The sequence below is a fragment of the Pelophylax lessonae genome, assembly GCF_965119305.1.
Source record: "Pelophylax lessonae genome assembly, chromosome: 8".
NCBI lineage: Eukaryota > Metazoa > Chordata > Amphibia > Anura > Ranidae > Pelophylax > Pelophylax lessonae.
The window spans coordinates 53,443,719-53,471,542 of record NC_138775.1 but is presented as its reverse complement, the minus strand read 5'-3'; the positions used below and the strand labels follow the sequence as shown (position 1 = coordinate 53,471,542).

The window sequence follows — 27,824 nt, the reverse complement described above, 5'->3', positions numbered from 1 at the left end:
GTGGGCAGAAGCAAGACTGTAGAGGGTTGAGAAGGTTCTTATCAGTGAGGTAGCAAAGCATACTGTTGTGGACAAAGTGTTCAAGAATCTTGGAGGCAAACGGTAGCTGAAAGATATTTCTTAAGTTGTTCAAGCAGGCGGGGTCCAGTGAGGGTTTTTTGAGTATGGGGGTAACCAGTGCATGTTGGAGAGGGGAGGGAAAGGTGCCAGTGGAAAGGGAGAGATAGAAGATGTGGGTTGGAGAGTGTAGGATAGAGCAGGAAGGGGGCCATAGTAGTTGTGGGGGGAGAAGATCCAGGTGACAGGTGGCGAGGTGGGCCTCAGAAAGGAATTTGGCAACTTCTTCAATGGTAACAGGGTCAAAGGAGGAAAGTACTGAGTGTGGTGTTTGACTTGGTATGTTGGTCGGTTGGTGGAGAAAGCAGGACACTGGAGATCTCACTACTAATTGAATTTGTCTTGTTTTTGAAATGATTGTCAATCTCCTGGTCAGTCAGTAAGTAGTGGATGGAGGTAGTGAGGGGTGAAGTAAGGAATTAAGGGTAGAAAAGAGTTAACAATGATTGGATGAGAAGGTTTAGTAGCGTAGAGGCAAGAATTGCATTTGAGAAGGGCAGATTTGTAGAGGTCTTGCAGGGATTTCATTTTACGCCATAGTCTCTTAAGAGCCAGGGCCGGATTAAGAGCATCATGGGCTTGGTGCTGAGGATTTTGAAGGGCCTTAAGGGCCGTGCCTTGGCATGCACCCAGAGGAGGAAGGGTGCAGCCATGCATGCCTAATTCAACATGGGATGCTGTCTCTGAAGCCCATAAACACATCCATGCATCGGCAACTGTCCCTCCTTGTCCGGCCTTCGTGCTGTGTGGGGAGGTTCTGAGGGAGCTGCCTGGGGAAGCGAGCATAGAAGCCAGACTTCTGTGTTTACAAGTGACAGAAGAGCGGTAACAGTGAATATGGCCAACCCGGGGCCTATATAAAAGGTAGGGGCCTGGAGCTGCAGCTCCAATAGCCCCTACGTTAATCTGGCCCTGTTAAGAGCATGGCTGTTTCTCTTGAGACTTCGGGTTTTGTCGGTTTGCCAGAGTTGTAGCAGACGAGGCCTGGTTCTGCGTGTAGAGAGAGGAACAAGTGTGTCCAGGGAAGATGAGTAAGGCTGGCCATAGATTATGCGATTTTCTTTCCTTCAAAAAAAAAAAGCTTGATTTCCCCGTCGACAAAGTCAGTGTTCTTGTAGGATTTCTTCCTGCTACACTATTGTATTATGAAAGCAGGGGGTTTCCCCGCCATCAGAATACAATGATCACTGCTGGCAGCTATAGTCTATCGATCGACTTTAGTACAACCAGTCTGCCTATAGAACATGGAAGGTTCTTTGTGAGGAAAGGAGAAATTCAACTCCACCTCCTTTTCCTCCACTGGGTCTAGTGAGTCAGATTGCTGAAGCCAGGTTTCAGTAACCTCAAGTAGTTGTAGAGGAAATGTTCTGCCAGAGTGACACATTTGTTAAAGTCTGAGCAGGCATTCCAGAAGGCACATAGGAGAGGGGACTGGCTTGTGGAAGCAAGGGAATTGAAATAAGAGAGTGAAGGTTGTGGTAGCTACCCAGAGTTGTATTAAGTACTCAAAACCCAAACTTGAGTAAAAGTACAAGTGCTCGATCAAAAAGTGACTTGAGTAGAAGTAGAAGTGCTCGATCAAAAAGTGACTTGAGTAGAAGTGGAAGTGCTCGATCAAAAAGTGACTTGAGTAGAAGTACTAAAGTATTCAACATTTTTTGTACTTAAGTATTGCAAGTAGTTTTGCTACTCAAGTACTGAAAGTAAAAGTACCAGTAGTTTTGAAAAAAAAATGCTACTCAAGTACTGAAAGTAAAAGTACAAGTACTGTGTTATGTAGTTATTAAAGAAAGAAGTCAAAAGTTTGAACATCATATTGTTTTTTATTATTTCAAATGCAGCTTTTATTTATGCATACAGTAGCATTTATTTTCGTATGCGCTGATAATATACATGTTTTGAGCTTCATGAAACCTGCCATCTACTGTTCTGGCAGTGGTAATTTTTATAATTGTAACGAGTAACTATGCAGCACAAAAAAAAAAAATATCGGAGTCGAAGTATTGAAATCATTGAAAAAATGTAGTGAAGTAAAAGTGGAAGTAGGAGAAAAAAATTATACTCTAGGAAAGTACAGATACCGCCTTTCGGTACTTAAGTACAGTAGTGAAGTAGTTCTACTTAGTTACTATACATCTCTGTAGCTACCAGAGAAGGGAGACTGCCGGTTCTGGGGGTGAGAGTTGATGGAGGGCCAGAGGTTGGGGCAATATCCCCTGAAATTAGAAGTAGTAGGCTAACTGGTAGTACTTCTGCCTAGAAGTACTAGGGTCGCCCGTTCGAATCCCAACCACGGCACTACCGTGGCAGATCGCTTTCAGTCATGTAAAGTAGCTTAGTGTTTTAGAGATGTGTGGAGTCAGTGGTTATTTCTACCTGTTTGCATGCAAGTTCACCTTTAAAATATTATGATTTTAGGCAATTGTTTGCCATTTACTTCTGCACTTTTCCCTCCTGCAATTTTATTTTTATTTTTTGTCTGCGTTTAATGAAGAGTCCAGACATACCCTCCTTCAGTCTATAAATCTTCAAAGATTGTTTTGTCCCTTGAGCTGGAATGTTTTGGACACAGCATGCTAAATGTCTTCATGGAGAGCCACCGTGGGTCAACGTCAGAGCTGAGCTTTTCATTTGGATGCTCAGTCACTCTAAAAGATCGATTGGCCTAAGGCGAACTGTGGACACCCTAGGGTTGTTATAAGTACAAACGCAATTCAACCACTGCAAGATTTATTTCATTCAAACCGTGTACGTGTTTATGTCACTGGATATAAAAAGAGAACATCGTCTAGCATGTATTTGGTATGTCTGCGGCTGCTTTGGTCCACAGACATAAATAATCAGAGCACAGTCCATTCCAACGTATATTATCACCAGGGTATTTCATGTATTGACAGACCGTACTCTCAAAAACCTTCTGTAACAGTTCCTGAGAAAGCTAGAATTTGTATTGATTTTATTGATATTAGTCAGGGAAGACTAATGCATTGAAGATGAAAAAACATTACAAGGGATGATACTTACCATGAATGAAGAGTGTCCAGTGTGTTGGTGGCTGCTGTGTTAGGTTCAGAGTTGTATAAAGTACTCGAAACCCATACTTGAGTAAAAGTACAAGTGTTCGATCAAAAAGTGACTTGAGTAGAAGTGGAAGTGCTCGATCAAAAAGTGACTTGAGTAGAAGTACTAAAGTATTCATCATTTTTTGTACTTAAGTATTGCAAGTAGTTTTTTTAAAAATTTTGCTACTCAAGTACTGAAAGTAAAAGTACCAGTAGTTTTGAAAAAAAAAATTGCTACTCAAGTACTGAAAGTAAAAGTACAAGTACTGTGTTATGTAATTATTAAAGAAAGAAGTCAAAAGTTTGAACATCATATTGTTTTTTATTATTTCAAATGCAGCTTTTATTTATACAAACAGTAGCATTTATTTTCGTATGCGCTGATAATACACATGTTTTGAGCTTCATGAAACCTGCCATCTACTGTTCTGGCAGTGGTCATTTTTATAATTGTAACGAGTAACTATGCAGCACAAAAAAAAAATATCGGAGTAGAAGTATTGAAATCATCGAAAAAATGTAGTGAAGTAAAAGTGGAAGTAGGAGAAAAAAATTCTACTCCAGGAAAGTACAGATACCGCCTTTCGGTACTTAAGTACAGTAGTGAAGTAGTTCTACTTAGTTACTATACATCTCTGGTTAGGTTGAAATCTGAAGTCCTCTGCTCCTGGATACCACCGTAGCGGTAATCTTCCAGGGGTTTATATGAGCTGCTGCAGCTGTGACGGGCTTTTGTCAAATTGTCAACTATACCCACCTTTTTCGCTCCTGTGCTCCACTCTATGAAAAGTGTACTATATGAAAAGTGCTCTATGAATGGAGGAGGTTGACCTTTAATTTATCGTCCCATCCTTAATTCGTAGAGTGCTTTATTTGAGTGGTATTTGTACCATATGTACCATAGCTTGTAGACTCTAAAAATTTCACACAGACTAAATAATATGCACGGATTTGGGTTATTTTTACCAAAGAAATGTAGCAGAATACATTTTTGCCAAAATTCATGGAGAAAAATTACTTTGTTTCCATCATAAAATTTGCAAATAAGAAAAATGCTTTGTTTCCTAAACATTTTTTGTCTTTATTTTTTTTTTTAGTTTATTTAGGTTCGGCTTGCTTTTGTGCTTTTCCACTGCTGGTACCGCATGGTATGGTGTAGGAACGGTTCGATACGGTACGGTATCTCCACTGCATGGAACCGAACGGTACGGCTCTCAAAAACAGTACCACCTCGATTGTGGTTCCAAGAGGTACCATACCCGGTACCATATCCCACAATCCTTTGCATGCAGTCACTACTAGCCACTGATTGGTCAGAGAATCCCACCCACCCCGTTGTTATCCCACCCACTTAACTTTAGTACTACTTTAGTGGAAAAGCAAACCGTACCGTACCGTACCGAACCGTTCCAACACCGTACCATGCGTTACCAGCAGTGGAAAAGCAAACAGGGCCAAGCAGGGCCGAGTAGAGCCGAGCCGGCACTTGCAGTGGAAACGTGCCATTAGTGGTGATTAAATACCACCAAAACAAGGCTTTTCTGTCTCCAAAAAATGCTAAAAATGTAATTTGGGTACAGTGTTGCATGACTGAATAATTGTCATTCAAATTGTGACACCACTGGAAGCTGAAAATTGGCCTGGGCGGAAAGGGGGTGAAAGTGTCCGGTGTTGAAGTGGTTGCAGACATTGTGCAATCAGATTGTATAGTGTATGGTCAGCTTACAGGAGACTGAATAGTGCATCCCAATGCACATACATGGAGAGAGGGACAAGAAAAACACAATCACTGTGCCCTAGAAAACAGAAAATTTACTCTGAATATGTAATGAGAAATTCTGACTGCCTCCTTATGATTGTATAATGGATAACCATATCTATAGGGATAATTTTCTTTTTATTTAAAGCATTAACAGCCATTAAGTTATGTATTCATATTAAGCTGGTGTTAATATATATACAAAAAAGACTATAAATCTCTTTTAAAAACGTTTTAATCTGGTAATACATTTTCAGGATCACAAGACAGGAGATGATCACCCTGGTTCAATTGAAATGCGCAATAAACCCCCCAGGCAATAAAAATGTAGGGGGTTATAAATAACTTTCCCCAGGCAGAAGGAGCAAATGCCTTTAAATGATTAGCAAAATTCTCCCATTGCTGCTGAAGCTGTCAGTTTTGGCAGGATGAGCCTCTACAGTCAGGTATTTAATGAGAAAAGATAAGCACTTTCAAGTTCTGTCTGTCTACTTTGCAGGTCATAACTGGCACTGAAAAAAAATAGGCCTCTTGTATAAAAAGTGGAGGAAAGGAAAATGTCTGCATGTCCCTAGCAAGTTATCCCTTATTGGCTTCCCAGGTATATTCTATAAGATGGTGTTAAAAAGTAAAGTAAAATATCCCATGGCAGCCAATCAAATCTCAAATGAGTATTTTGTTACATAAGTTATTGATGAATTTTTATTGGTTGCTCTAAGGTTTTGTACTGCTGGTTTATTGCCCTATACAGTATATTGAAAAAACCTGTCTGTTAAAAAAAAAAAATCTTAAATGGCATGGGCAGTCTAATAGGTTGCTGTGGTAATCAAGTTCATAAATTTACTAAAGGGAAATAGACTGTTCACTTGGCAAGGGGAGTTACTTCTGAGCTTAGTGAATGGTGTAAAGGCCCGTTCACATGATACGAAAATCGAAAAAGGAAAATTTCATCCGACGAACGATCTGCCGATTTTCGGATTGTTATTATAGTGCTTTCGACAGCCGATTACGGATTTTCAGATGACAAAAACTGGATGTGCAGGCTATAAAATTTTTATCATACGTCAACACAATGTTCGATTTTCGTTTAATTAGTACAGTTTTCGTCCGAAAAAAAATGTAAGAGCAAGACTAGGCATGCTCAGAAACGAAAGAACACATAGAAAACAATTCAACACATGACATCACTTCTGAAGTTGAATTCTGTCGTACGAGAAAGTATAAAAGTAACCGCTTCACTTTCCAAATGAGACTAGCATGCAACAAAAAATGGATGACAGATTGTTCGATAAGCTGATCGTGTGTACGAGGCTTAAGGCTCTGATGACTTCCATCATTCAATCATGTGCAATCAAAAATTCAATTTTTTTATTTTCCTTGCATGTGATTGGGTATTTTTTGCAAAGTGAAATTTTACCATATTCAAAAGCTCTGGTTAAACTTTGCTTGCAAAATGCAACTTATCTTGCAAAGTGAACAGCCTATTTGACATTAATAAAACCACTATACTGTGTATTTGCCCTGTGTTAATAAACAGCCTTGCATTCTTTTGAGAACAAATACTCAGTCCTGGCTACTTGAGGTCGTGAAGTCTGACCATTCAGGTTGTCCAAGAGCAGTGGTGGTCAACATGTAAATTTAAAGTGTTTTAAATGTGGCCCAGTTACTTCCTGATGGCTGCACATTGGCAGCATGTTTTCATGTTTTGAGGTGCATTGCATTTATTTAGGCAGCCCATTCAAAATCAGTGGACTGTAACACACCCTAAAGTAAAATTTTGGTCTTGCTGCATTATTTTTTGCATTATACCACAACACACATGGAAGAGAAAGTAGTAGTAAAATAAACTACATTGTTGGCATCAATGATGCAATAACAACCTTCAGAATTGGTGTCAAAGGCTACAATAATAACCCCCAGTTTTTGTATTAGTGGTAGTGATACTAACCCCAGCATTGTTGTCAGTGGCGGCAATAACTTCCAGCATTGGTGTGAGTGGTGGCATTAATATCACCGGCATTGCTGTCAGTGGACACAATAACAACCCCCATTATTGGCGTCAGTGACTGCAATAGTAATCCCCAACTCTGGCATCAGTAACAGTGCTACTAAAGCTCTCCTCCCAATGTAGGTGGTCAGTGGCAGTGCTGTTAACTCCCCCTTTTTGCACTAGTGGTTAATGGCAAGACTGTTTAAACACTTACGTTGGTGATTAGTGGTAATTCTATTTAACCCCCCGCATTGATGGTTACATGCAGTAGTACTCGGATTGGGCGGGTGTGGAAAGTGGGGTCCCCCAAGGTTCTGCCCTGGGGCCAATCCTGTTTAACTTATTCATAAATGATCTAGAGGAGGGGATATCCAGCACAATCTCTGTATTTGCGGACGATACCAAACTAAGCATGCCAATATCTTCTATGCAAGATGTGGAAAACTTGCAAGCGGATCTGAACAAAATAATGGGGTGGGCAACTACATGGCAGACGAGGTTTAATGTTGAAAAATGTAAAATAATGCACCTGTGCATCAGTAATGCGAAAGCAAGCTACTCTCTGGGTGAGTCTAGGATGGAAAAGGACCTGGGGGTACTGGTAGACAACAGGCTTGGCAGTGGCATGCAAAAAGGGGATTCACTCCAGAAATAAAGAGATTATTCTCCCACTCTACAAGACTCTGGTCCGGCCACATCTGGAGTTTGCTGTCCAGTTCTGGGCACCGGAAAATGCACAAGACGATGTTGAATGCCCGAAGGGGAGACGGGTGAACTGTAGATGAGTCTGACCGATGGCGAAGCAGAGGAACTGTTGGAAGTTTCTTGCTACAGGGACATGAATATAGGCGTCCTTCAGGTCTATAGATACTAGCCAGTCCCCTGGCTGGACCGACTGCTGGATAGTTAGTAGTGTCTCCATCTTGAACCTCTCTCACTTGATAAACAGATTTAGATGTGTAAGATCAATGACGGGCACCGTTCTTTTTCTGTACCATGAAGAGAGGCAAGTAGATTCCTTGTCCCCTCTCAACCTCCGGGATGGGAACATCAGCGCCTTGAGCTATTAGGGATTCTATGTAGGACAGAAGCATCTGCCTTTTCCCTGCCAAAGGTGGGAGGGAAGTGGGGACGAACTTGAGTCTGGGAGTGCTGCTGAAGGCCCAGGAATGCCCCAAAGAGACCGTTCTGATGGTCCAGGAGTCCCGGATTCCATCGGGACCGCCCAGACATGCTGAAAGTGGGGAAAGCTAACCCCCAGCTGACATGTCTGAGTGGGCCCAATCTCAAAAGGAAATAGTGGCCTCCCGGTTACAGTAGAACTACCCATAGGGGTTTTCCGGAAGGAGGACTGTCTTGACTTCCAACTTCTCACAAACTCTCTGCCAGACTTGTAGCTGCGTGCCTCCCTAGCACGGTCTGTATTTTGCTTCCTGGGGTGGGCCAATTTCTGATTTAGCAGGCGCCTGTCTTGGGTAAGGAACCTAGACCTACCACCCGTGACCCGGGTTATAGCGTTATCTAGTTTATTTCCGAAGAGGGAGGAGCCCTCAAACAGAATCCGTCACCACACTTGCTTTGATGCAGGTTTAGCTAACCAAGGTCAAAGCCAGAGGAAGCGGTGACAGAGGATAGCATAACCCAAGCCACCAGGTAGATGATGTCGATGGACGCCTCTCCCAAGAAAGCTGATGCCATTTTCAGCTCTTGAATGGGGGAGCTTCTGGCTGCCTCTTCCGAGACACTCCTAAGGGTCTCATCCACGCTGTCCGCCCATATCTCCATTGCTTTGAACATTGCTGCTAAGGCTACGTCCGGTTTGGAAGCCATAGATAGATTCGTTTAAGATCAATATCAATCCGTCTTTCCAAAGCCTCTTTTAAAGACACTGTGTCTTCCAATGCATGGAAGATGCATTGACGAGTCTCCTCACAGCCGCATCCACCAGAGGTGAGGACTCCAGGTGTTTCACCTCTTCTTTCTTAAAGGGATAGAGCTTCAACATTTTTGAGAGCATGGAACTTTTCCTCTCCACCTTACTCCATTCATCATAATAACCTCTCCCAACTCTCCTAGGAATGGGAAATTCAGACGATCCTCAGTTACCTAAAGAATTTTCTCTGTTTGGGAGGAGAGACTGCTGGATCTTCCCAGTTTAGTAACTTCTCTTACCTCCCTGAACAAGGGGGGAAACCATGCCTAAATCGAAACCCAGACAAGAATCTTCTTTCTCTGAATCGCTGAAGACAGAAGGACGGCTTGGCTGTGAGGATTCCAGGGTGTCCTGGCCCTGAGCATCCCTCACGGGAGAGAGTGGAGGGTCAGAGGCTGGACTTTGGACAGGGCGAACTCCCAGTTCACTCAGGGAATCATTAAGGACTCGTTTCACCATGGATTCCAACTGATCCGTACTCCCCCTCTCACCCGCAACCTGAGCTCGTGCCCCGCGCCCCCCTGTCGGGAGAACACAATAGCTCCTTGGGAGGGATTCCAAAATCAGCACTGGCTGAGTTGATGGGGAAATCAAGTTATTTTCTTTCCAGCAAACATGGGTTACAAGAAAGAAAATCGCATAATTTATGCCCTTCCTTAGTTAATCAGTTACTGTTAAGGATTATACCCAAGCTGCGCACATGTTCTGTAAAAAAATAAGGTTTTTGTTCCCAAGGTTTAAATCAGGGGTCCTCAAACTTTTTAAACAGGGGGCCAGTTCACGGTCCCTCAGACACTGTTGGGGCCGGACTATAGTTTGAAAAAAAATATGAACGAATTCCAATGCGCATATTTTATTCATAGTGCACAAAAAAAAACAGGAAAAACAATACAATATTTATTGTTTTATTTATAAATATATGACCACAGCGTGCCCCCTTTCAATGCAGAGTGACCATAGCGTGCCCCCTTTCAATGCAGAGTGACCACAGCGTGCCCCCTTTCAATGCAGAGTGACCACAGTGTGCCCCCTTTCAATGCAGAGTGACCACAGCGTGCCCCCTTTCAATGCAGAGTGACCACAGCGTGCCCCCATCAATGCAGAGTGACCACAGCATGCCCCCTTTCAATGCAGAGTGACCACAGCGTGCCCCATTAATGCAGAATGACCACAGAGTGCCCCCTTTCAATGCAAAGTGACTACAGCGTGCCTCCTTTCAATGCAGAGTGACCACAGCGTGCCCCATTTCAATGCAGAGTGACCACAGCTTGCCCCCTTCAATGAAGAGCGACCACAGCGTGCCGTGCCCCCATCATTGCAGAGTGACCACAGCGTGCCCCCTTTCAATGCAGAGTGACCACAGCGTGCCGTGCCCCCTTCAATGCAAAGTGACCACAGCGTGCCCCCTTTCAATGCAGAGTGACCACAGCATGCCCCCTTCAATGCAGAGTGACCACAGCTTGCCATGTCCCCTTGAATGCAGAGTAACCACAGCGTGCCCCCTTTCAATGCAGAGTGACCACAGCATGCCGTGCCCCCATCAATGCAGAGAGACCAGTGCACTTACCTGCAGCAGCGGCTTCTCCTCAGTCCCCCGCATCTCCTCGAGTCCTCCCGCCTCCCTCTCGGCCAATGGTATGGGTTCGCCTTTCGGCCAATCAGGAAGCGGGTCTTGGACCCGCTTCCTGATTGGCCAGGAGGAGGATCCGTGTGACAATAGCGAATTTTCATTCGCTATTGTCACACAAATGGGTGGGCTAGGGCGCAGTGCTCTGTGCCCCGGGTCCACCCTTTTCTGAAGCCTATTAGAGCTTCAATGAGTGACAGGCAGTCAGCCCTATGCCGATCCTGGCCGGCGGGCCGGGTTCAGGACCCCGGCAGGCCGTAGTTCGAGGACCCCTGGTTTAAATCAACGAAACATGTTTACTGCCACTTTGCTGTTAGCCTCTGCCCTACAAGCACTTTTGTCTTGCCCGGGTTTAGTTTTAGCCAGTTATAGGTTATCCACTTTTGTATGTCAGTAAGACACCTGTTGATGTTGGTCACAAGGTCACCAGTGTCTGGTTTGAAGGACAGGTAGATTTGTATGTCATCTGCATTGGAATTCTAGCCAAAACTATGTTGCTGGATGATCTTTCCCAGTGACATGTATATGGCAAATAAAATTGGTGACAGAATGGAGCCTTGTGGCACCTCCATAAAGTATTTGAAGTGAAGAGGATGAGTGTATCCCTGATGTAATCTTCCTGACAAGAAGGATTGAAACCAGCTGAGCACTGTGCCCTCTAGACCAGAGGAGCTATACATGATCTAGTAAGATGTTCTGGTCCATGGTTGTTAAATGTGGCAGAAAGATGGAGAATAAGGATGAAGCATTTCTCTGTCTTTAGCCATCAATAGAAAATTCATTAGGCGGACCTTTTTTTTTTTTTTCCCCTGAAACCAGATTGAAATTTGTCAAAAAATGAGTTATGTGACAGCCAGGCTTCCAGCCTGTTCGCAACTGCTTTTTCAATTACCTTTCCTTAAAAAAACTGAAAAACATGTCACCAGACCCGAACATTGTATTTCGTGTTCCTACAAATAGTCAAATGGCAAATTTGAGAAAGTTTCTATTTGCATAGGTGCTTCAGGAGGGCGATGGACGGAGCTGGATAAATGCTTCATACTGTTAAAGCCGGGTCACACTGGGGCGACTTGTCAGGCGAATTAGTCGCCTGACAAGTCACGCTCCATTCAGTGCAATGGAACCGTTCTAATCAGAGCGACTCAAGTCGCTCCGACTTAGAAAAAGGTTCCTGCACTATTTGGGGGCGACTTCGGAGCGGCTTGCATTGGCTTCTATTAAATAAGTCGTTTGCAAGCCATGCTCAAGTCGCACTGCAGGGGGCAGCTTCAGAGTCGGGTGGCTTTGAAGCCGTCCCAGTGTGAACCGGCTCTTACTGCAGCACTTATTTTGTATTATCTGATTTTTTACACAGATTCACTTTAAAAGAAAAAGTCTTACAAATAAAAAAGATATTAAGTTTAGTCATGAACTATATAGAAGCTCATAATAAGCCTCGGTTCACACCAGATGCGGTGTGAATTTACAACGAATTCGCTGTAAATTCCGCACCGCATCAAAATTGCAACCCATTAATGTGAATCAATTGCGGGGTGTATGTTTACGACACCCCGAAATCGGTTTGCAAAATGCAGTTCGATTTACAGAATCAGATCTGATTCTGGTGCGGACGCACAAGTTTGGTGTGAATACGGTGCGAATTAAGCCATAGAAATCCATTGTTCAAATCGCACCCCAGAGCTGTGATTCCTGTGCGAATTACATGTGGTGTCTTGCACCGCATCAGTGTGAATGTTTGTTTAAAAACAGCTAGTATAACAACCTAAAGGATTGGGTGTCCAACCTTTTGGCTTCTCTGGGCCACATTGAGTGTGGAGAAATTTTCTCGGGCCACATATAAAATATATACTATAGTTAAGGTATATAAGTAATAAAATGTCGCCGCACCCTTCCCACACCGCCACGCCCCCCGCACTAATTTAGCACAACTAGAGGATGATCAAATAAAATGGAATAAGTATACAGAGGTTTACTTCTTCTGAGAGATAATAAACCACCACGACCACTTCAGTGATTTGAAGTGGTCATGGTGGAAGGAGTCAGAAACATTGCACATTCTCGCTTCCCCCCTTCGAGGCAGCCTCTGCCTACTGTTAGTTGGAAGCTGCTGTGGCCATGCCCCCGACCCAACTTCCTTCCTCCCCAGCAAAAAAAAAAATCGTCAAGGGGCAGTGGGCCGCATTGCCTGGGGTTCTGGGCCGCATGCGGCCCTCGGGCCGCAGGTTGGACATGCCTGACCTAAAGGTTGTTTTTTTTGTTTTTTGTTTTTGTTTTTTTTTTTGTATTATGTCAATACCTACTCAGAAATTACAGGTACATTTTAATTATGCATTGCCTATTATTCATGTAGGTGAAGTGCCTTGATGTTTCTTGTTGGTATTTTACAAGCTAAAGTATGTAATGAAAATGATGTCCCAGTTAATAAAATATCCTACGTGCTTAAACCTATTAACCTAATTACCAAAGCGTCATATAAAAATCCAGTTTTTTTTTCCATGGTACATGTTTAAAGTTGGATGGGCTAATTAAGAAGAAGAGATTCTGTTGAAATGAGGGTCATTAAAATAACAAAAGTTAACCATTTCATCATTTCCCAACTATCACTGGCATAAATGAGCATCTAAAATGCATATTAGCAGCTCCCCAGTTGTCAGGACCCCTCTTGAATATTAGCCCTAATAAAGTACTTAGCAGCCCCCTATGTTTTTAGCACCTCGATCCATTTTGATTAAAATGCTACCTGGAGGTAACATGATCCCTGAACAGTCTACCATGCACTAGCATCTGTTTGACTTTGGTAAACCCATATCACACTTGACATGAAAAAAAATGAATGTGCATTTTGTTAAGGAAGCCCACTCAAAAAAGCAGGCAAGGACCTAAATGCAGTATTATTGATAGCACATGGTGCTTTGCTCTGTGCTGTAATGCAAGTGCATTAGGGAACCGTTCAGTATGAATGGCACTGCATTTCTATGCATTGCTGTAAAGAATGCTAGAGGTCTATTTCCCATCTGTGCAGTACATTGACAAATGTTAATGTGCATTGTGTTAAGGCAGCCCATTTGTTTGAATAGGCTGCCTAACCCACCAGAGCTCACTAAATAGATACATGCACCATTTTTAGTAACGCTGGTTCTTATCCTGAGTTATAGTTTATCTATTAAAGCCTAAACTCTCCTTAAAGTTGTTGTAAAGCCTTAAGGTGTTTCACCTTAATGCATTCTATGCATTAAGGTTCAAAACCTTCTGTGCTACAGCTTCCCCCAGACCTCCCCCTTTTTTCTTACCTGAACCCGATCCGATCCAATCCAACCCAGTGATGTGCAGAAGCACACTGGCTAATCGGACAGATTGATAGCAGCGGGCTCCCGCTGCTATCAATCAAAAGATGTGACACAGGGAGCTGTCTGTGTCAATGAATGCAGCAGCAGGACTCAGGAACAAGCTCGCGCAGGTGCCCCCATGAAAAGCGGCTTTCCGTGGGGGGAACCAATGACGTGGAGGGGCCTGGAATGCCGGCGGGGGACCGAAGAAGAAGAAGATCGGGGCTGCTCTATGCAAAACGTTTAAACAGAGCAGGTAAGTATAGATATGTTTGTTATTTAAAAAAAAAAAAAAAATCAAATGTTTACAACCACTTTAATATGTTATTTGCTACCAGTACCATTTCTGGTGAATCTAGTCTTTGCTCTCTTGCAGAACTAGAAGTGCCAGTAGGATCTTCAGTTCCAGGTGTGTCAGATGCTTGTGTCTGCCCACTGAGTCTCCTTTCCTAGCTGTTACAGGGACACTCTAGTGACAAAGCAGGGATCTGGTGAAACAACAATGGACCCCTGGGGAGATATAAGGCAGCTGGCATAAGGCAGGCGATAATGGAAATCCTAATACTATACAAGTCTTTCAGAGGCTTTGTGATTAGGATACAAGTATTTTCAACAACAGTGTCTCTTTAAGAAGCCATCTTTGAAAGGTGAAGGCTGGAGTGAAACGTTCATCATGGGAAAAGCTTCCAACAGAGGCAAGAGTTCTTATTGTCTGAAGAGACTGAGGAATATTTCAGCCAATCAGGCAAATAGTAGCGTCAAATATTTTCCATAGGGATCTGCTTTGGAGAACTCTTAATTTATTAGTTCCTTTATACCTTTTTGGATCAGCTTTTTTAGGTTCTTTTTTGATGGGAACTATTCTATTCGTGTTTTAATTTTTTTTTTAACTTCTGAAAAGATAAGCCCCAACAAAGAAAAAAAGAATAAACTTTGGGCATGCATACTGGGGTTAGAAAATGAGCCAGGCAACGCAAGGTAAATGGTTAGCAAAAAGTTTGAAGTTAGTGGTCACTTACCCGATTGGCCTGATTAGGCTTTCAGGAGTAGGGCCCCCCTCACTCTCTTGTCTTGAATTGTATTGTAATTATATTATCTCTCTTAATTTTGTAAAGTGCTGATGAAACTGTTGGTGCTATATAAATCATCTTTAATAACAATTGTGTGGAGCTTCCCAGAGTGGTCCATGAAGACGAGTCAGGAAAGTTTAGCCGGAGATCTGGAGATGTCAAAAGAGCTTAACTCTACTCTTATCAACATAAGATAGTCTAGATGCAATTCATAGCACCTAATGTGCAATGTTGGGTCCTTTTAAGGTAGCTTATTTAGTGGTATTGGGCAATGGTGTCTTATGTTCAGTGCAGTCAACTGGTAGTGACTGGGTAGTTATAGAGCAGTATGTGTTTGCGGTTAACTGATATCATCTCACATACTGTGTATGGTGCCCGGGGCCTCACATCCTGCTTTACTTTCCATCTTTTAAGGTTCTTTGCAGTAAACCCAAGGAAGCAAATAAACCTCTGTAGTGTTTTAATGCTTTACTAAACAAAAATGCTATACTCACTTGCAGGAAAAACAATACACAATATGCAGAGTATCACAAAATATGCATACAATATACACAAATTTTCTATCTTTCCCAGCCAATTAGCATGGATAATGTATGCAGGAAGTATACACTAAACAGTTACATAACTTGGTTTTTCCTGTCGATGCAGTCTTCATTTTATTTCAGGATCTCTCCAGATTGCTTCTTACTTTTCAAGAGTCCTGCAAAGCTTGCAGTGCTGCTCCTTTTATTTCTTAGCGCATGGCTTTTTCAAGTCCTTTTCCCCTCCCCCTACTTCCTGTAGCATAATTTCCTATCCTTAGCTTCATGAACCAGTCCAACCGGTTTGTTAACATATTAATAGTGGAATCTTCGCTTCAAAACAATGCATGGTCTTAAAATGTTATTTCACATATCTATGCTATAGAAAAAAAATCACCGAAATAGCCATAGCAGCACACATATGTAGATAACTGGTGCTGCAGGCACAAGGATTGAGTATCGTTCATTTAGTGCCTTCAAGGACCTGCAACCCTACCTGAGTTTGGCTAGAGTTGTGCTTTGTGTTTTTTGTAATAAAAGGCTGCTGGTCATTTGAACCTCACTCAAGTCTTAGGCTACATTCACTCTGGCGATTAGGGCCAGTGCAAATTTTAGCAGCAGTTCCTTTTGCGGCTCTCAGTGGGTAAGTGTAGCCGTCAGCCGTGTTCACTATAATCACAGGTAGGCAAAGGCCGAAGCTATTCGCTGCTCTCTTCACAGCCAGCGATTAGCTGCGGTGATCACTGATCACCGCTAGATGCACACTACCAGTTGAGACCCACATAAGGAACTGCCACTACAATTCACATCGGCCCTAATTGCTGGTGTGAATGTAGCCTAATTAGACTTATTTTGGGTAGAATGATTGGCGAGTTGGGGCTGTGGCCAGCAGTGAGTTTAAGAGAATGGGTTATCGCTGATTTACCCTGGTCATAGTTTAACCCCTATAGGGGTGGTTCTATTACATCACAGCTCTACAGTAATCTAGAGTTGGGCTTTAACATTAAAATTGTCTTCTGTCTTTATTACATGTTCTGCTTTTCTCAGTACAAAACACATTCAAATTAAAATCCCCAAAAGGTTTACCCACAAGTTTTCAAGAGAAACTTTGTTGGGCAGAGCGTAGTGATGTTGGTTGTCTTCAAAGCCTAAAATTTTCACTAATATAAGGTATCACTTTAAATATAAACCACAGCAACCACTGAAAAGATGAGATAGTCTGAGGTTCCTGAGCAACAAGGACAGCTGTGCTATAACTATTTTTATTCCACATCGCATAGAGAATGCTCTGGGTAACCATGGAAACCACCAACTAAAATTACAGGGGAGTGAATTTGCTGAATACAGATAACATAAGAAACTAGTTGTTTTCATAGAAATAAAGGGGGTTCAAACTGATTTTTTCTTTTCTGTTATTGGTGACGGTGAGGTTGGCAATAATATTTTAATGGAAAGGAGCATTTTTCCTAAGGCTGCTCTATGCTCGAGCTCTGCGATAACCTGGCAGCATTGCAACGTGGGTGTTGCCAGTGTGTTCCATACAGCTGACACCTGCTTTATTTGCAGTAATGACGTTTGCAAGGCTTTGCTCTGGGGTAGGGAGCCCACACAAGATCAGGCTGATGGTATCATTACGAACTCATAACAACTGTTGTGCATTGCAGAAAACAAATTGCATATTTGCGACCTATGTGGGATGAAAATAGAAACAAATAGAGATAGATCAGCCATGCAAATGTAGCACAGCCACTAATCTGAAGGGTGAAATATGATTTGCGCGATCCAAGTAGAAGAAAAAAATATAAAGATAGGCTTCACTTGAGACAAAAATCAGCAGTGAACAGACATAATCACCGTGTTTATTAGTTTATGATGTGTAGAACATTGCAAGTAAAAGAGGTCTGCGTTATTTTTTGTAAAAAAATACAGTTTTCCTTGTACTTCATGTTTTCTCTCCCAAAGCAGTGCACATCATGTAGACCCTTTGTATGAAGGAACAGGGCAATGCTGCCACTAAACTGATTTAAAGTGTAGTCACCTTAGGAAAGCAAGTGTCTGTGCATGAACATTACTGGTATTATTTCACTGAAAGCAGGAAATATTAAAAAAGTATACAGCTTTTCTGACAGAGGAACATGTGTATTAACCTACAGTATTTGGTTCAAAGTGTAATTTCAGAAAAAAATGAAAAGGTTAACTAAACCCTACTCCCTCCCTAACCCCTGGTTCCTGGTGTACTAACCTTTGTGGGTGATGAGCTGTCAGTGCTCGCATAGCTGATGTAGCGGTCCAAGTAATTGAAATCCCTGATCTTCTTTCCCTATTTCTGTAGGGCTTTCAGGAAGGATCAGAGCAAATTTTATTGGTCAGTGCAAGCATGTGACTGTTTTGACCAATTGGAATCACTCTGATCTGTCCTGGAAGCCCTACAGAAAGAAGGGGAAGAAGTGCAGGGTTTCCAAATCCCCAGACCGTTGCATGCTACACTGCTGTGTGGGCACTGACAGCTCATCACCCCCCCCCCAAGGTAAGTACAGTGGGGATTGGGGGGTGGGGAGAGTGTAGGTTGTTGTCAGATCACTGGGTGGAGGCCGATGTGCTGAGAGGGCTTCCCTTGCAGCTCGGTGCAAATCACCCCTGGAAGTGAGACAGGAGGTGACACGACCCAAGTAGCACTGGATGCTTGTGGTGGTGCAGGTGGATGGCTGAGAGGGATATCCGGGTCCCTTCTGAGAAGCTCCAGTGAAAGCAAGCAATGCAGTGGTAAATGCCAGGCCGGGGGTCATACACGTGTGGTCAGTCCAAGTAACAGCAAGCCGGGGTCAGTACACAAGTTATCAGGCAGAGACAAGTCCGTGGAGCAAGCCGGGGTCGGTACACAAGCAAACAGGCAGAGACAAGTCCGTGGAGCAGGCCGGGGTCACAACAGGAAACAGGAAGCAGGAAACAGGAAGCTGACGATAATCCAGCACTGGATGAGAGGGTGAGCGATCCTTAAGAGGAGGCTGGGTTGGTACGATGTGCGACATGACGCACACGCATGCGCACTCGCCTAGATGGATTGTAGGCTGCACAGCGGCGTCTGAGTCCCTGACAGTTGTTCACCTTTTCATTTATTTTGAAAAGGTGAATTAGCCCTTTAAGTGTTTAGGTTTAGACACTATTTAGGTTTAGACACTATTGAAATGGACTGTCATGAAAAGTGAAGAAGCTGCCTCAGATAAAAACTGAATACAGGTGTATTGGCTACTATGAACCCATGCACACAACACACAAATAATTAAAAAATCTGCATCTAAGGTCCTGTGCGCGGATCATATTTTACTCTGTATGCATGTAAAGGTTTGTGCTAATATTTACTTGTGTACAGTGCATATGTACCCTATTGGAGTACAAGAGCCTCCTGTGTCCTAGCAACAGACCATGCTATGTGGTAATAGCCACCTGTGTCCAAGCAACTAAAGGACACTGGTCAGCAATAGCCACCTGTGTCCTAGCAATTGAAGTCTCTAAGCTGGAATTGCTGCTTGCGTCCCACTAATAGAGGACGCTAGGCAGCAATAGCGGTCTGCACCCACCAATGGCGAACACTAGACGGCAAAAGCTACCTGCATCCTAGCAACCAATAGCCTGCATTAACACTGTACACTTGTAAAGGTTGCTCAAATGCTACACGCGTACATTACGGCATTTCATATGCAGGATTTTGCTGGTAGAAGCTGGTGTACCTACATTTGTGGAACGACTTCATACACCCGGTGGAGATCCATTGCTGGAGCTTTTCAAGTGTGGAATCCTACTGCGGGGAGGCGGCAAGGGTGGGCAGATATGTGAATATCCTGGCTGTGGTGATGGACTATCGGCTCGACAGGATCTCTTTAGGGTCCTAGAGACAGTAGAGGACACTCATATCCTAGCACAATCCTCATATCCTCTCAACCTTTTTTCAGTCAAGGCACCCTTTTGAATTATGGACAATCTCAAGGCACCCTTCAAAATTATGGACAGTCCTGCGGCACCCCATTCTAAAATATAATAAACTATTCTAATAGTTTTACATAATACATCAACATCCACGCACGTAGGACACCCATTGTTAGAGTTGATTTATTCTTCCAAATCCAATACGCTTTTGCACACTGGTAGTGACTAGTATTCCAGTGTTTCTCTTCTCCCTCAGTTTTTCTCAATTGTTCAGCTAATGTGACTCCAGTGCTGACAGAGAGGGGCAGGGAAGGGTTATTGGTTGTTAGGACCCCGGTGGCTAGAAGGTTGTGATTGTGCAGAATGAAAACCTGTGGCTTTGTGTAACTAAATGGCAGCCTTCATCCATCTGCTGTCCTGTATACAATTGTGGGGCAATTTGAAGGCATTTTGCCAAGGCACCCCTGAAGAGACCTCAAGGCACCCCAGGGTGCCTGGGCACCCTGGTTGAAAAAGGCTGTCCTAGCAGACAGCTTCAGATAGCTGTGCCTGTACAGAGCGTAACCAGTCACCTGGAATGGATTTATAGTAGACAGTCAATATTGACTGGCTGGAGCCTTTAGTTGCCCCCCCTCCAGAAGCATAAATGTGCACGTCTGGCTGATGTGCATGTTTGTATAGTGATCTCAATACCAATAGTTTGGACACTAGGTTGTGACACATACACTGAACTCAGTACAGTGTTATAAGTCATAGATGATAATATGCATATCATTAGGCCTTTCAGAGCAGGAAGCTAACATAAATATATACAGAATTATTTTATTCAGTCTACAACGCAGTGGGGGGCTTGAGCACGATATGGCCATATGGTGGGACTAAATCCCCATTTTTATTTATGGATAGTCTCCATATTTGATAGTCATTTCTTTTGCATGTGTGCGCTATTCTTTTTTAATATATCAGTCTACAACCTTGCAGACTATAGAAATTTTCTGAAGAACTTTGTTATAGTGGAGACTAGTCCATGGCGACCAAAGACCAGAGGAGTCTTCAAAAGAGAATGCATAATGTGTTTCTGTATCCCCTAATGGCTGTAGTATGCAGAATCAGAAGTTAGGCTGGCCATAAACTATACAATTTTCTTGTTCAACTTTCCTTTAGATTTACCAAAACCATATAATATAAGTTCAAACCTGAACACTTTCAATTTGTATGCAATCAGGCAGGCCCTTGCACTACATAGTTGAAGGTAAATCTAAAGGAAATTGAATAAGAAAATTGTATGGTGTATGGCCAGCCTTAGTCCATGGCGACCAAAGACCAGAGGAGTCTTCAAAAGAGAATGCATGATGTGTTTCTGTATCCCCTAATGGCTGTAATATGCAGCATCAGAAGTTATGACTCACCGTTGCAAAAACAAGCTTGGTGGGAGTAAAGCAGCATCTGATAGCTCACATACCCTCTCCTTAGCATGTTAATTAATCAAAGGATGTCATAAAGCTTCCTGTTGTTCTCTGAAAATCTGTCAGTTTTTTTTTTCTCCAGCTGGCAGTTCAAAATTATTTTTTTCTATTTATTTTTTTCCTCTGTGCCATTTGTAGTCATCTATTTTCTGATGCATATGGGAAAATTAAGAAAAAAAAAAAGTGTTTTCATATTGCCTATTTATTGTTCTGAGAATTTGTTATATATCGTACACATGTCAGAACACAATATTTCATTTTATAAGAGGAGTGAGCTAATTTGTACTTGGCAGAAGAAAAGGAAAGGTTATTTGGGTGCAAGGAGGTATAAATTCCTGATTTTATTGTGGTTAACGTGCTGCGTGTTAGCCTTGGTGAACCCGCAGTTGGCTAATTCGTGACAATCGTTTTTTTTTTTTTTTTGTTAGCTTCAAGGAGACAGAGATATTTTTATATTTGTGGTTTATTCCATCTTACACAGTACATAGACCAATGGTGCTCAGCTCTGGCCCTCCATGAAACCAAAAGAAACACATAGGCTGCCATTAGGACCTTGTACTGCAATTGTTCGTTGTCTGGCTTTCATGCCCATTCAATGGCTTTAATACTTTTACTGTTTCAGACCTGAAGCAGTTATGCAGACCAAGAGTACCTCTGCTGCCTGCACATTTGTTCTGGGTCAAAAAGCAGCATTGATGTTTTCATTGGGGATACGTACCTAGTCCTTACATGGTGTTGGGGTTTGTAGCCTGGGATACCATTATCATGCATCCCAGAAGGCTCTGGGGTACTCTATTGCACATAGGCTGCCTGTCTTTTCCTGGTTTGGTGGTGAATTGGCGCAAGAAGAGGTCTCAAAAAAGTCTGGTCCTGGGGACCCGGGGGAGGGGGGGAAGGGAGAAGGGAAACACCGGGGGTGGGGGGACCCCCAAACAGTTCAGGGGGTAGCTGTCCACTGTAGCGGCTGCCGGCAGAAGAGACAGAAGAGATCTCTGGGGGGAGACAAGAGGGAAGACAGCGCAGCGCCTTCTAAGTGCAGCAAGACATTTATTGAAGTATGTGCAGCAGTATTACACTCACATTTAGTCGGTGAATAAGATGCAGTTAGTCAAATAATGTTGATCATCAGGAGCATCACTGGAGCGGGTCCTGGTGGTGGAGGCAGTGGATCCCGGTGAGAGCGGCAGGGGGGTTCCTCCGTGTGTACAGGGATGGCCTCGGTGGTGTCCGTGGGCTCCTCGTCAACTGGTGGAACGCTGGCACTCGTGGGTCCTGGGATCCTGACGTCACTCCTGGCGGTGATGCGGGATGCTGTCTTTTCCTGGCTCTTACAACTGACTCCCTGATGATGAACCATGGCACATTCACATCATCACGGAGCTGGCTACTTGAACCCAGAAGAAACAGGAGGCCCCTTGATGACATCAGAAGAAGATAGTGGTGTGGGACAAGGTGTGAAGTAGCAGATACCTACAGAGCACTTTTTTTTGTGCAGATCCTAGCGATAGAGTTAAAATGGGGTAAAAAATTGGGCAGCGGAATTGAATTTTCCTTTTAATTGGCAAGGCATACTCATTTAAGTGTCCTGCGAATGTTGCCTGAAGGCCTATTAAAGCTCCGTACACACGTACCGATTGTCGGCCGTAAATGTTCGGCCAACGTCCGATCGGCCGATTGTCGGCTTGTTAGTATGATGCTTCCGACAACCGACTGCGACTTTTCGGCCGAACAAAATCTGGTCTGCATGCTATAACATTCTTGTTGGCTGTCACCAGAACGGCCGATTGTTCGTCAGTCAGTACAGATTTCGGCCGACAAAAGCCAGATGAGCAAGACTGGGCATGCTCAGAGAAGAAAAAACACACGGAAAGTTAACCATCACATGACATCACTTCTGAAGTTGGTTGTTGTTGGCCAACAAAATTCGTGTGCAGTCTTGAGCACTTTTCAACCAACACGACAGCACTGGACAAAAGACGGGCGATCGTTCGGCCGACAATCTGTACGTGTGTACGGGGCTTTACAGCTTTGCTCCAACATGCAAAATGAATAGGAAATTCAACAGGAAGGGAGCACAGAGTCCCTATCATTTGGGGGTGACCTGAGCTTTGATACCAGGGCATTTTTCCTCTTGCAGACCACTGACTTTGGGGCATGATGGGACATTTTTTCTTTATGAAGACTCATCATTTTGACCGCTGCTCTTTTGTGGTACATTACATTGCACCGATCGCTACACCCTATACATAATTCTTTGCATTACATTGTGCAGACCTCTGTACTCTGTAAGCTGAGCTATACTATATACACTCCTGACTGTTTCTTGTTACTCTTGACCATAGTGTTAATCGTCTCAACAGTTGCTGATTGCTAAGTAGGGGTCTCTCTCTGTAACCGGCATCTTCTCCTGGCTCCTTCTGGGTGCTGGTCTTCGACTGTCTTGATTGGCTGGAACAGGATGGACAGGAGCCAGTCATCCTGGCACAAAGGGACTGTGTCGGTGATAAAAATGGAGCTCACTGCAAACTCAGCAACACTGAGCTACAAAGAAGGCTAACAAAGATTGAAAACAAACATGGTAATTGTTAATGATACTTTAGCTAACTAAATGTTAGGGGTTTAGAGCTACTAAATGTTCCCTCTACAGTCATGTAGGATTATATAGTATGCATTTATAGTTGTGTATGATATCAGACATATGTATGCCTTTCTACAGATCATATATAAAGTATCGGTATGTGCTTTATGTGATATGCTGGCACAGATGCGAGAAACATTTGTGTACTCGACATGTCAAATTTAGACATACACAATCTCACCAAGAACTTTATCTTCTTGAAGAATGACATAGATGATTAAGGCAACATTTTTCACAGAAATGAGCTTGACAAAGCGTGGAAATAGAGAGAACATTCAACAGGTGCAATTAAACTAGAGGATTTTCTGATTTCCAATGGTTCAACTTAGAGTTTTATATTTTAAAGAGAAATTAACTGTCCAGTTCGGTATCCCTGGGCAGCCCATACAATATTCTTTTTTTTTTTCATTCAATCGGCGGGTTGAACAAAACAACTAAAAAATTACCATTTCCCCCCATCCACACATTTGAGGTGGATGGGGGAGTCACCCCCGCTGAGCCTTGGTTGTAGAGAAGTTGATCATTAGATTGACTTCTATGCAAACAGCCTGCCGATACATGGATCAAAATTCGACCGATCCCTGCTGAACCAGCTGAATTTCGATGCACATAGGGACAGCTTTAGAGAAATTTGTATTCACCCAGCCTTGAGATGGTAGTACTCTCAATGACAGAGAAATAGACAAGCTTGGGTGTCTTATAAGACACCTACACGCATATACTATGCATGGACTTCCATCGCTGAAGGCTTTTTGAAAACGCTTGTTACATGACCATGCCTGGCTTCAATACCAGCATGCAGTAAGTAGTCAGAACTCTTTATCTGCATACTTGTTCTGGATCAGTCTACACTGTTTTAATATTTACATCATATTCTCTTTGCCAAAATGGACAGGACAGCAGCATCTTGCCAATCAGTCTGTTCTGGGCACACTCTAAGAACTCATGTAGAGTTAAAAGAGGACAAGCTCAAGTTGAGAAAGTATACTGTAGGAAAAGGCACCACGTCCCAAGTAATGCATAGAAGGAAAAGGAATTGGAAGGGGCGTGTAAGGGGGACTTTTTTAACAGGGTGCCATCATGAGAACAATATATGTTGGAAACATATGATATAAAAGATATAATTTTATTGAAGAAGCAAACAATTATAAAATGTAAACTGTATTTCGGCAAAGAAATCAGTATTACAACAAGGTTTTTTTTAAAAAAAAACATACAGATTTCAAGCCTTAATGTAATTGCATATATACACGGTATATTGTGTTCTACACAGGGGTCTTTTGTAGAAGTTTACAGACCCATTACCAGCCAGAAGAATATCCTGGTTAGCATCTGTGTGAGGATGGATGATGCCCAAAACTGTAGCCCGACATGTTTCGCGGGGGAAGCCGCTTCCTCGGGGGGGCAGTTGAGGGTTTACACAAGCATCAATACAATTACTAGAAAGAGAAACATAGTGTGAGTAACATACATATCGTATCAAGATATATATATACATATACACATTGTTTTAGCATACATAGTACAAAAATGCATCACAAATTGGTTGGTCATGAGGGAAGGTCTGGTTTTATACTGCACCTGAGGAGTAGGCAATTAACTGAACGGCAAGCTTGGATTCTGGACCGCAAGGTAGGTGTGTCCCCCCCAGGGCGAGCACGGACAATATTGGGTAATGTTATTCCCAATAGGGATTGTTTAGGTCAGAATATTTGATTGTATGTGGATTTAGGGTCGACCCTAAATCCACATACAATCAAATATTCTGACCTAAACAATCCCTTTTGGGAATAACATTACCCAATATTGTTCATCTACTATTTGTTTATATATCCTTTTCAGATCCATATTTGGGTTTACCCTACTATGCTTTTTAACCGCTTTTGTTGTGGTCGGTTACCGTGCTTGCCCCGGGGGGGACACACCTACCTTGCGGTCCAGAATCCAAGCTTGCCGTTCAGTTAATTGCCTACTCCTCAGGTGCGGTATAAAACCAGACCTTCCCTCATGACCAACCAATTTGTGATACATTTTTGTACTATGTATGCTAAAACAATGTGTATATGTATATATATATCTTGATACGATATGTATGTTACTCACACTATGTTTCTCTTTCTAGTAATTGTATTGATGCTTGTGTAAACCCTCAACTGCCTCCTTGAGGAAGCGGCTTCCGCCGCGAAACCTGTCGGGCTACAGTTTTGGGCATCATCCATCCTCACACAGATGCTAACCCGGATATTCTTCTGGCTGGTAATGGGTCTGTAAACTTCTACAAAAGACCCCTGTGTAGAACACAATATACCGTGTATATATGCAATTACATTAAGGCTTGTAATCTGTATGTTTTTTTTAAAAAAAAACCCTTGTTGTAATACTGATTTCTTTGCCGAAATACAGTTTACATTTCATAATTGTTTGCTTCTTCAATAAAATGATATCTTTTATATCATATGTTTCCAACATATATTGTTCTCATGATGGCACCCTGTTAAAAAAGTCCCCCTTACACGCCCCTTCCAATTCCTTTTCCTTCTAAGAACTCATGTAACTGCATGAAATGCTACATACCATACCAACTGTCAGAAACGTGCCCCCATTGTGCTCATTCAGCTACTGTAGGTAGCCTGCAGGTGGTCACCTGTGTCGCAGGTAGTCAGACCAATCAACTCCCCCAACTCTGCGCATAGTGAGAGAACTGTTTTGCCATATCATTTAGTGTTAATGGTGGGGCTGGGGGGGGGTATGCTTAGAATAGACTGAGACTGAAGGAAGGGGTGTTGCCGATATCACCTGGGGACCATTAGACCAGGAAAAATACACAGTGGCCAAGGGGGACCAGCCAGAGAATGTGTTGTGGCAATTGAGGGAGCTGCCAGAGAATATGTGGATGGTGGTGTGTTGGTGGCAAAGAACATAGTGTTCTTGTTAGTGGGGTGGCTGCCAAAGAACATTAAATAGAATGTTGATGAGGGATGGCAAAGAACCTAGTAAACACGGGAGGGGGCACAACTACGACTTTACAATAATGCCAATGGGATTCAATACAATGGGATGTCCAGTCCAGCAAGCTCCTATAGGTGTGATGTTCAGGTGTACACAATCACTTTTATTTTGTATATATACATTGAATTTTACATATTTATGTCTTTAAAGTGATTTTAAAGGCTCACCTTGTAAAACAACCTATTCAGCTTAAAATAGAAATTGGTATTTTTTATAAGTGATCACATTCCCTCTGTTCTCAGTTGCATAGGAGCTGGGGGAGGAGATGCAGCAGTACACTGAGCTTCCCAGTGAAAAACTGTGCTGGGCGTGGGATGTCAGGACAAGTCACTTGAGGAGACCACACTGAGTGCCCAGCATAGCTAGAGAACTGACCATGGTGTCTTCTTCTGCTTAGTATGGTCAGTTTTTAATAGGAGAGCAGAGGGACTGGCAGGAACACCAGGGATTTCACACAAACAAAGCAAAACAAAAATTAGTGGATGCTTTTTTAATACAAGTACATGGTACAGCAGGCGCATATCAAATTTTAAGTGACCTTCACCATAGAAAAGACATAGATCAGCACTAGTTGGAAATCTTTACATGCATGAACTTCTTACAATCACAAGTTCTTGTTATTGCCCCTATATAAGCCATAAATGCCTTGATCTTAGCCCAGTGGTTGCAGACTATGGTCTTCCAGTGACTTTCACAATGAACTCTGCATAGTTCACAGACTTGACTTTGATAGTCTTTCATCCTGGAATTTTTGACCGAACTCCAAGCGTTTGAGGTGCTTTGAGGCTTTATTTTGCTGAATTAAACATACCAAATCCACGTCAATGACCTCTTTATTTTACAGACGATAATGGTTGTCTTTCTCCACCAAGCAGCTTGGAGAAATGATATCTTATTTGACATACATTTATTCTAAACAAGGCAGGTTCTCTTGACATTTGAAGGGAAAGGCTGGCAGAACTCCTGTGTAAGCACTTTTAGTGTTAAACCGCAGGAAATAGCTTTCTGACTGCTGAGATGGCAGGCGCTGCCTCCTATAATTAGGAAGATATGAGGTGAGATTGAGGGCTGCAGCAGTCATTTATATTCTGTATGTTGACAGAGTGTTATGTGTCAGTAGGCCTAAGTGGAGAGAAAGCAGAGTAGAACCGTTGTCCATAATGACAGGAAACATGCTTTTGGCGCTAGAAAAATGACAGCTGGGATCTGATTGGTTGCTGTGGGCAACAGCGCCACTTTATCCTTGCTCCATGCTTTAGATTGGACATGCATTGGTGTGCAACCTAACACATAGAAGCACACCTCTCATATTATCCTCTAGCACTTCTGCATATCACAAATTCTAATTCTGTGTGGTTACAAAGTATGCAAAATCATGATCG

The 27,824-nt window shown here is 42.8% G+C and overlaps 1 protein-coding gene across 1 annotated transcript in view; it reads left to right on the top strand.

Annotated features, from left to right (window-relative positions):
- The window catches only part of PRICKLE2 (prickle planar cell polarity protein 2), a 462,431-nt gene that overhangs the window by 115,482 nt on the left and 319,125 nt on the right, over window positions 1-27,824 (top strand). The gene's annotated exons all lie outside the window — the stretch shown is intronic.